The sequence below is a fragment of the Labeo rohita genome, chromosome 1, assembly GCF_022985175.1.
Source record: "Labeo rohita strain BAU-BD-2019 chromosome 1, IGBB_LRoh.1.0, whole genome shotgun sequence".
Lineage (NCBI taxonomy): Eukaryota > Metazoa > Chordata > Actinopteri > Cypriniformes > Cyprinidae > Labeo > Labeo rohita.
In genome coordinates, this window is record NC_066869.1 from 40,573,311 (window position 1) to 40,584,663 (window position 11,353).

Here is an 11,353-nt window from a genome sequence, read left to right on the forward strand (position 1 = left end):
GCTCTTGCCACCAGCAGCCAATGGACGCCCCGGACTGCCGGCGCTGCGTCACTTGATTCGACCTAACGAACGTCAATCAGACGCTCCCTCCCTCCCTCCTCAGTGCGCCCTCACATCCCCACTCCAGCTCTCTTTAAACGGAGAATGAGAATTGATTTACATGTCTTATAAAGTCAAACAGTCGCATTCAAGGTAAATATTAGCACGGGACAACGTGATTCACAAAGGACAGAAATCCTTCTACCATTGTTTTTATCTGTCAGTGTCTAGTCTTCATTTGTCATTATAAGAAATGCAAGTGTGCGTGTATAATATATGACTAAAGTTAGCAATATGACGAACGTCATACTTATTTAAAAAGCAACTCGTAATGATGACATTTGAATGTTTTGAATCTGAGGCACGGAAAGTGTACTGTTTAGCATGCAGTTCACGAGCGCGCATGCCGAGAGCGCGTCTATGTGGAGGAATCTGTAAAAAATGCTAGTAATTTCAATGTGAGGAAAACAGATAAAAACGCTCCACTTAAAACTTGTTAACTGGCTGTCACCTTATGCAGTGTTAGGTAAAATAGGCTACATGTAAAATACCGAAAACATTTTTAGGTGGTATAAGACATGAATTTGCCTATATTTGCATATATAATGTAAAATATTTTTGAAATTATACGCTTGAAATTGTCAAAGTATAAAACATAACTCTCATTATAATTGCTGGCCAAAGATCATTGTTTTGTTATAGGCTACAGTTTGTTTATTGCATTATTTAAGCGTCATGTGTGTTTCCCTGATGGTGTTTCCTGTTATTGTAACACTGTTGTGCTTTGTCTGTTATTATTGGTTCCAAGCCGGCTTTGAGTGACGTGGCCTTCCATTATACCACTAGGGTTATCATCAGAACATTTTGCAGTAACAAACAGATTTTAATAGCACAAATTGCTGGGTATACTGGCATTAACAACACAGTTTAATGACAAAATACACGCCATTCCCAAATCACTTCTTTTCCTGCAATGAAAGCAGGAAAACGAAAATGTAACATTTTTACAGTTTAGCTATAACACCGGTCCCGTTTGCATCTAATGAGATTTAGTCATCCGATTGTTTACCAGCGAGCCTCATATCAGTAACAAGATTTATCTCTCTCCGTCTTTCCTTCCGTTTTATCTCTTTCTCAAGACTGCTGAATACCTGCGACAGGCTAAACTGATTGTTTGATATCAAGAAACAAAGTCTCATTTGGGAATGCTCTCCTCTCCTTTCCTCCGTCATTAATACGGTAATGTGTGGGTGCTGTGTTAAGCTCTTGTCACACGGCTACCAAGTTCCCTTCGTGTCGCAATGAGTTGAAAGCTCTTGCACGGTTCGTCTCTTCTACGTGCACTAACCGCCCCCTAGCGGAAGCGCAGCGACCTACCGGTCTGTATGAGGCGAGTGTGAGGAGAGATTTCGGGGACAAGACGGATAGCCTGTTATTATGTTTTAATTGTCACCTCAAGGGCAAATGTAATGAATGACGCATATTATAATGTTGCAGGCTACTGATCTGAGTTATGGTCTAATTTGTTGACAGCTCTGTAAAAGCGTCAGTGATTTTCTCTAAGAGATTTTAAGAGGAAGCTCTTTACAGACATTGTCATGTTAAAAAAAAAAGCTTCAATTTTCCTGAAACGTCTAACATGACATTAGCAGTTTGCTTGTTGCCCTTTATAATTCACGACTGGCCTCGCATTAGAAAACTCACAGGCTTCGGTTTCTCGACATCAGATGAATTTTTGCAAACAACAGCGCCTCCAAGCGGTCTGTTGAATCTTCAGATACCCCCCCCCCCCTCCCCCCGTCATGCTGCTAAAGATGATTATCTGGGCTATAAGGAGATGTGTATAATTAAGGAGCTATAATGCGAAAGTAATTTTGAGGAGCTGTAAAATAAGCATTTATGATTAACACTGTAACTCTGGCAGCGTGGAGATGATTAGTTACAGTTTTAAAAGAGACACAGATACAGGAACTCATTGATGGAAATAATGAGATATTTCTTTCAAACGTAATTCAGTTGGATTTGCAGAAAATATGTCATGAATAATGTACAGTCAGAGGGTCATTATCACAAAATAAACCCTGACTGGGTGAACCCTAAAGGGTTTTTTGGGGTGTATGCCCTGCTGCCTGTAATTATTATACCACATATTACATGGCTACTTACCAAATAAATGAATAAATGGACATGAAATATTGATCGGAGTTGGAATTATTTTATTAGCTTACTTTTAGAGACCACAGAGAGACAGAACAGAAGAAAAGCATGGTTTCTCGGATGAGCAATCATTTATAGATCACTGATCTGAACAACAGCCATTATTTGCAAATATTTGCCATCTGCTTTTTTATCTTTATACTACTCAAAGCGGGTCCCCAAGGTGCTGAACAACTGACCAATGGCAATCAAGTATTTCAGAGAGAATAATAGAAAAACAGACAGCTTCAAATACATAATTCACCCCTAAATGAAAATTTGTTATCATTTACTCATGCTGATGTCAAACCATGATTATTTACTTTCTTTCTGTAACACAATAGAGGATATTTTGAATTTGTTTTCATCCAACAAAACAGTGAAAGGCAGTGGGGTCCAAAACACTGGATGCCTTTGACTTTTATTGTATGGACAAAACAACCTTTTTAGGTGAACTATGCCTTTAAGATCTTAAATGCAAGAAATGTAAGATTTGTAGGTTTTGTTTGGTTGACAGCATGTCTGTGTCTCTCTCACGCTGTCTTGCTTTTTTTTCCAGATGGAGTGATTTGTGTTGTGTTCATCAATCAGCACGTCACTGCAAGAGGATGATGGGTGTCGCACTACACCGCTCTTTCTCTTCCTCCTTGACCTTACGCACTAAACACATCTATTACTTAAAATCGGCGCTTGCGTGTTTGCGTCAGGACAGAGGTAATGATATTGTGCCATTTTGAGAAATGAAATGATGGTTGCCAAGATATGACATGATGAGCATCTGCCGATTCCGCCGGCAGCCAACCAATAATTGTTCTCTTTTCATCTCTGTCTCACTTTCTCTTTCTCAGCAACATTATTCTGCGAAGCGATGTCTGGAATGAGATGGGCCTTGGCGTGTTTGATTTTGTGCAGTGACTATCAAACTCTTTAAAAGATTTAAACCTCACTCATCCCTCCCAAATCCCACCTCACACTACTCAGCGTGGAATAACGGTGTTGTTCAAATATGATGTGAGAACAATGAGATTGAAGTCAAAGTTTACTGACACTAAGCCGGACCAATTCTCTGTTAAATGGGCTATTACACTCACAACAGCCAGTGAGTGTTTGACCGGGTAAGACTTCATTACAGATTTCATTCTCGCCCAAGGTGTAGGATCTGTATAGCTGTCATTGATTGCATGAATGTGCGGGTTAATTGGCTTTTGGAGTGGGTTCTCTGTGATTTTGCTCGGCATAAGCGAGATGTTGATGAATAGCGAATCCTCTTTTGGATGCACGCTTGTGTAGGATTGAGAGCTGAGGTGAGGGTGTGGGTGTTCTTGATTCTGAATATGACTGTTGCACCATTGTGATTCCTACAGAGCGACCCTGAACATCCAACAATTTGTTTAATTAGCGTGGATCAATAATGGATGGAACCAATGTTTTACACTTACTTCAAGGTCAGCTGCCTTCTTAGAACATGCCGTATTACTTTTAGATAAAGATACGTGTTTATGCCAGGTGATTTGACACTTTGCTTTTCAAGTGGTCTTCATTATTTGAAAAGCTCTCTGTTTTCTGTAAATCTAAAAATGTCTCTGCAGGTCTTTGACGGTTGGAGTTTAAAGGAATAATTCACCTTAAAATGAAAATTGCCTGATAATGTACTTACCCTGAGGCTATCCAAGATGTAGATGAGTTTGTTTCTTCAACAGAACAGATTTAGAAAAAGTAGCATCACATCACCTGTTCACAAATGGATCCTCTTGCAGTGAATGGGTGCCGTCAGAATGAGAGTTCAAAAGTTGTGTTTGTAAGAAACAAATCCATCAAAACGTTTTACCTTCATACTGTCACTTCTGGCTAAAATCCTCTTTAGGATAGGATAGGATCTTCCTATTATGGAGTCCTTTATCCATAATATTTTTATTTTCTCTGTTGAAAAAGTCATTTTGTCTGAATCAGGGGAGAAATATGCACAAATCAAGCACCATTGTACAAGCGAAAGCAAAGTTTTTCACTTGATGGACTAATCATGTGGATTATTCTGGTGTCATTCTGACGGCACCCATTCACTGCAGAGGATCCATTGGTGAGCAGTAATGTAATGTTAAATTTCTCCAGGTCTGTTTTGATGAACAAAAGTGAATTTTTAAATGAACTTTAAGCAATTTTTCATTTTTTTGGTGAACTATTCCTTTAAGAGTACTTGGTAGGCCTATTTGAGGTCTTCACTGAAATAGCTTCTAAGGTCTATCTTAGTGTGTGTTGGTCTGTTTTTTAATGTTATTCTTTAATGAAGTGAGTCTCTTAGAGCCTTCAATGCTGACGTGACAATAAATATATATAGAATGAGGCACGGAGCTTCAGGGGGAAACGCTACTCTGCGATTACGGCCGGTGCTGTAACAAACAAGAAGGAACAATCCATCAAGCGTCAACGCCTCTCCAGATTTTAATTAATTACACTAACTTAGGACAAGGTCAGGGGCGTGCCGCGGGAGCAGCAGGGGGATGGATCGATTCGAGCATGCGCGACCCCGAGATGCAGAGCTTTTGGCTGAAGTCATTAAGAAGTTTGAGTCCTTTTGTGTCCGGCTTTTGTTCCAGGCGCCTCACCGTTTAATTATCCCACGTAGGCATGGAGGTGGATTTAATGCATGCGCATAATACAAACATATTCATCGAGTTTAACATCTCCATTATGATGAAACAATGCACTTTTTGCATCCAGATCCTGTGCGCTGCAGGGAAGACAGAGCGAGGGAGAGGCAGGAAGAGCATGCGAAACACATTTTTCAGGCTATTGGAACTCTTTGCAATCGACCTAATGGAAATACGATTCTTATCTTTGGCTCACGAAGACTCGCTCTTTAATTTACTCATAGATCATCGTGCTATGCGGCCTATCCTTATTTACTCCTACTGCTAAGTACAGTCATAATGTGAAAGCCTCTCTCATACATAACTGGATTAAACAGATGAAACATCCAGTTACGGCACGCATTGTAAATTGAAGGTTTGTGTTTCGTTGACAACATGAGAGCGGCGATTAAAGCACAGCAGAAATTATTTAGTTGTGGATAGCAATGAGTTGTGTAAAGAAATGCAACATGAATCAGTTCAGTGTCATGTATTAATACAGTATTGGTCTACTGTACTGTAACTAAGTGAAGGAAACCCACATTTTTACTTTGTAAGAGATGCGTATAGTGTATCTAAAAGTCCTTTTTTAAAGGAATGGTAAACCAGAAATGAAAATTCTTTCATCATTTACTCACCCTTATATTGTTCCAAACCTGTGTGTCTTTCTTTCTGCTGCAGAACACAAAAGAAGATATTTTGAAGAATGTTTTTGTCACCATTGATCCACTGAGACATTTCTCAAAATATCTTCTTTTCTGTTCCACAGAAGAAAGAAAGCCATACAGTTTTGAGACAACATGATGGTGAGTAAATGATGAAGATTTTTTGTTTTTTGGTGAACGATACCTTGAAGGCAGGCAAGATGATATTCAAGAGTGTTAAAAACAGTGATCCTTCTATGAATATTTAAAGGGATAGTTGACCCAAAAATGAAAATTCTGTCATTAAGTACTTATGCTCATGTCGTTCCAAACCTGTAAGACCTTTGTTCAAGTTCAGAACCCAAATTAAGATATTTTTGATGAAATCCGAGAGTTTTCTGACCCTGCATAGACAGCAATGGAACTAACACGTTCAAAGCCCATAATGCTCAGAAGCTAGTAAGGACATCGATAAAATAGTCCATGTGACATCAGTGCAGAGGTTGCGCTAGACTTTAACATTGTCTGTCATTTTGATGGACAGGGTCGTAAAAATTCCATCATAATCAATTATTATATGTCATTTTAGTTTTCATATTTTAATTATAGTAACACATTTAATTGCTTTTATTTTGTTCAAATTTTCATTTTTAATCATGAACCTACAGGATGGCAGTGCAGTGTTTAAAAGCCAACAAAATACGCTTAAAAAAAATTCTCGATTTAACAGATTCTCATTTTGATGGACCAATATTGATTCTTAAATAGCAATCGATCTTTTGGTCTATGCTGTTTTCAGCTGATGAATTAACAGTACACATGCAGTGTGCCTTTCTTCGCAATAAATAGCAATAGGCTAGGTTTTGTGTTACTTTTGATACGAAACAAAGTCCGATTTCAAATTCTGTCCATTTCGTTTGGAGATTCAAGCAATAAATACTGTTTTGGCACTCTTTAATGTGGCATGATAGATCGTTGTAGCTTCTGTGTACTCGCCTGTGAGTAGGGATGGATATCGTTAAGGTTTTAATGGTATTACTACATCTATCGATACCACTTATCGATTCAGTACTTTGACGGTACTCTTATCTCTACTTTTTGTTGTGTTATATAATAACACTTTATTTTTTAAATGTGAAATAATTATCTATAGCTTAGCAAACACCAGTGTTTGAGCAAATATCTATTACACAAACAAAACCAATATGAAGTGTGAAGGGGCTTTGGGTTTGTATTTTTCTTGGACCAGATGCAGGAAGAGTGGGTTTGTTCACTGTAATTGCAGTGCAAAAAGTTTCAAAATGCAGCTAAACAATCATCTGTGGCTAATGTTTATGTTTTATCATGAACACATTCACATAAATTAGTTAACTGTGTTTGGGATTAAAAATAATACAGGTTTGGAACCTATTGCAGTGTACACTAAATTGAATGTATTTAATCACTACAAATTAATTTTTAGGTAAGCTCTGCTTTATAATTTCTTAGTATAGTTTATTATTATTTATCTATTTGTAAAAGCAGTACTGTAAAGGTATTTTAATGTTTAATATTTATTTAGGCTACTGCATAAAAAAATACTCTAAATATTTAGCCTATATGTAGGCTATATGTAACTGAATGTGTGTTTATTAAATTATTAACATTATAATACTGATTTAGAGAGACCTTATGTGATGTTTATGTCGTTATTTTAACATAGCATACATACCTGAGGAGGCGGATGATGAAGTAGAAGCTAGGCAGTCGAAAACTTTGCATTTCTCTATATGCATATAATGCACTTTGGCTAGATGTTTTGATAAATTGCTTGTGTTTCCGCCCTTGCAAGCAAAAATCTTGTTGCACTTGTTGCAACGAGCATTGTCCGTGTTCACACGGGTGAAGTGTAACCATACTGTGGATCGTTTGGCTCTCTCCGCCATCGTCACTCCATAAGCGCGAGCTCTCTCGTATTGTGTGCGTGCGAGCTCTGTGTACTGCGGAACAGACTACATTTCGTGCGTGAGATTGCAAATAACTGATTGCGAATAACGAATATTATCGCAAATTACAAAAGGCTGGTCAGGTAAAATATGCTAGGTAATGTTTATTTAGCAATAATAAATAGGAAATTTATTTTTTAAATTTCCCCAGTACCGACAGCAGAACCGTTAACGTCAGAGCTTATCGATACTTCGGTCTTTTATAATTAGGCACCGGGACCGATTAAGTACCGGGTTTCGGTACCCATCCCTACCTGTGAGTAATCAAATGCATAGCAAAACATTTGTGAGTTTCATTTTTGTTCTGGATCCTGTGCTCTGCTGCCACACTGGAGCGCACTCACCACCAACTGGACAGGGGTGGTAATTACAGCTACAATTAACAATAGATCACCCTCAGTGTAATCTGTCGAAGTGATGGACGGCCTTCACATTTTTCCGTCAATGACGGACATTTTTCGGTTAATGTGACTTCTGCATCAAGTGGTTCAACTGTAATGTTACAAAGCTACGAAAATGCTTTTTGTGTGCAAAGAAAACAAACAAAATGAGTTTATTCAACAATTTCTTCTCATCCATGTCCTTACTACCCCTCTGGGCCTTGAATGTGTTGCGTGCGTTGCTGTTCGTCAGGTCAGAAAGCTCTCAGATTTCATAAAAATATCTCAATTTGAGTACCGAAGATGAACAAAGGTCTTACGAGTTTGGAATGACATGAAGGTGAGTAATTAATGACAGAATTTAAATTTCTGGGTGAACTATCCCTTTAAGGACATGTTCTGCTAACTGTTGACAACTGGAAAGTATCTACTGCTGTATAATTTAAGTCAACCTCTTTTTCTTGATAAGTGTTCTTGTGGTATCATTACTTAGAACAAACGGCACTTGGTGATATTTTGGTTCAAATGCAATGACATTCATACATTTTGCATGTAGTGTATGTGCCACTATATGATTAAGCATTTCACTCATGACTGCACTTAGCTACAACAGGATACAGAACCAGGAAGTAATGTTTGTTTGCCATTTATTATTAACTGCCACTTGAGCAATGAGGTTTACTGAAGAATTATCGAATTATTATTTTAGAACATTCTCAAAGAGAAATCCTTTATGTAGTCAGAAAAGATCCTCTTTCGTATTTCACGTCGAATATGGAAGAGCGAAAGAGAGAAAAAAGAGAATAAGTCCTTTCATCCCACAGTATGAAGAGGTGGTGTAGGTGGCCTGTGGTAAAAAGAGCGTAGTGTTGGTACGTACAGTAATATAAACAATGTGAACAAATGCAGGCAGCACACACAGAGCACACTGTATTCACTGTAGCAATAACTTGGTTTAAGAACAAGAGAATAATATCACACATAGTTAACCCCAGGCTTCCTTGAAGGTCAGACCAGGAAACTCTCACACAGAGAATATCAGAGAAGCGCACACTAACTAATGCATGTGGGGATTGTGTTGACCAGTTTGACCAAGACAGATGATAGATAGGTGTACTCTATAACTAATCAATATTGTATTGATTTCTGAGGGGAAGTTCAGGTGCAAGACAGCAGCAACATCAAATGTGATGTGCGCCATTTAAACACACATAATAGTGTAGTCATTATGTAAAGTGCAAGACAGATTACAGCATGCAAATATAATGTTCAGCATGTTTGAAATGAATTAGAAATTAATTAGACAGGCTCAACAGATTGCAGTGAATATAAATGTGGGCATGGCAACTAGGAACATGCAGGAAAAGTGGTTGCAATTATATTTCAGATGTGTATTTTTTTTTTAAGCACAGTGCTTTGCGGTTTCTCAAAATACTTCTTTTGTGGATTATTTGAAAGTATTATAAATTCCCCCATCAATAACTGCATTTTAGAGGAAAACTCTGTCCTGATGTGGCTGTCCTCAGGCATACTATATTATCTTCAAGAGTGTGTTTTGAACAGTACGTGTGAGACTGAAATTCGCTTTTTCTTCACTAAGCAGACGGAGTGTTCAGTTCCTCTGCGTGTCATGCCACACAGTGAATACACAAGAACACATTAACAGCAGCACCTGAATATCCCCATCAATTTATTTCATTTTTCATTTTTGACAAACCCCACTAAACCTTTGATTTCTCAGCTCTCTGGAGCTTTAGATTGGAGAGACACCAACTCAGAAGTTCTTCGTTTCACCCTTGATGTTTTGGAAAAGTCATATTTAAGCTTGACTTCGATGTGTGAATTTTATTGTTGAAGACTGCATGAAATAGTTTAATGAAGCTTTCCTTCCTGCGTTGATGTGTGCCCTAAACTGAAGCAGGAAGTTTGGGTTGAGACAAATTGGCAGGCTCGTTCTTTATATGGACATCCAGTAGCTTTTAGTTTGCGTCACAGTCTGGTAAAACCACAGTTTTCCAGAACAGCTGCTATTGGAGGTATTATATCTGAGAGCATTTTATATTTGTATACTCTCTTGCCAACAAGTTGCGTCATCATTATTTTGGGCCATTTTCCCAGAAGAGAAATAGTTTCAAATTTAGGATGTTTTCACAGGTGGTTCATTTAGATTTCTTGAGAGAAGTTTGGGAACATAAGAATTCTTATTTGAAGTATATTTATAATACATACATATACAGTATATTTATTCTTTATTTTATGCAAAACATTTTTTTCTAAAAAAAAACAAACAATGAAACCCTATAACTCTGATTTTAAAGGAAATCTATTAAATTCACTTCTATAAGGTGTTTGAACACTGATGTGTGTCCACAGTGTGTGTAAACAACCAGCCTATAATTTGAAAAATCCACCCACTTCTTTTTATATAATCCCCATAAATCAGAAGTGGTGTCTGAAAACACGCTGTTTCAGATTTACCCCTGTTGTGACATCACAGTATGGGTAAGCCCCGCCCATGACTAGTGATGATCTGCTTTGTAGACGAATTTGGTGTTTGCAAAGAGTGATGATGTTTTTTGTGGGCGGAGCCTATCTAATGGCAGAAAATGACTGTTTTCAAGTAGCAGTCTATGGAAGCCATGGAATAAAAGAATAAAAAAAGGTAAATTTGAGTTTATATTTCAAAATTATGATGTTATTCTCACAATTCCACGATTGTTGACTTAAATCAAGTTATAAAGTATAAAGAAAAAGTGACAATTATAAGATAAAATAGGTAAATGTAAAATTAAATAGGTTTAAATAGTATTTCATGCTGTAACTGTAAGGCTAATATAATATGTCCCCTACATTCTAAAAAATGCTGGGTTAAAAACAACCCAACTTATTGGTTATTTGGCAACCCAGCGCTGGGTAAATATTGGACAGAACACATGCTGGGTTATTTTGTCCCAGCTGGTTTAAATGTTTTTTTCAAACATGCTGGGTTATTTTATTTAAGTCAACTATTGTGTAAAAATTATTATATTGCTGGTTTTAAATGGACTGGAACTTATAAAAACACGTACAGAGAATTACTAGAAGCAACAGCAATAATCAAATCTGATTATTAGTGACATTAGAGAACATATTTTAATATCAAACTAAATTAAACTCAGTACAATAATGAATAAAATCCATTTATTTTATGCAAGGCAAAAGGCGTTTACATCCTGTGAAACAACCGCTGCTGACACAGCTGATTGGCATCTCGTCCTTATGTTGCAGTGTGCAAAATAATGCAATTTACAGCACAGTAAAGACTTGAAATATACAAATCACCAAAGAAGTGCACCAAATTGGCAGTACTGAGAACAGCTCTCTCCAATTGAGGTTTCAAAAAAGTCTGCGCTCTTACTGTAAATCAGCAGCTGGGTTGTTTCATCAGAGACAGGCTTAACTCAGCCTAACTCAGTTGGGTAGAAAAAAATAACCCAGCATTA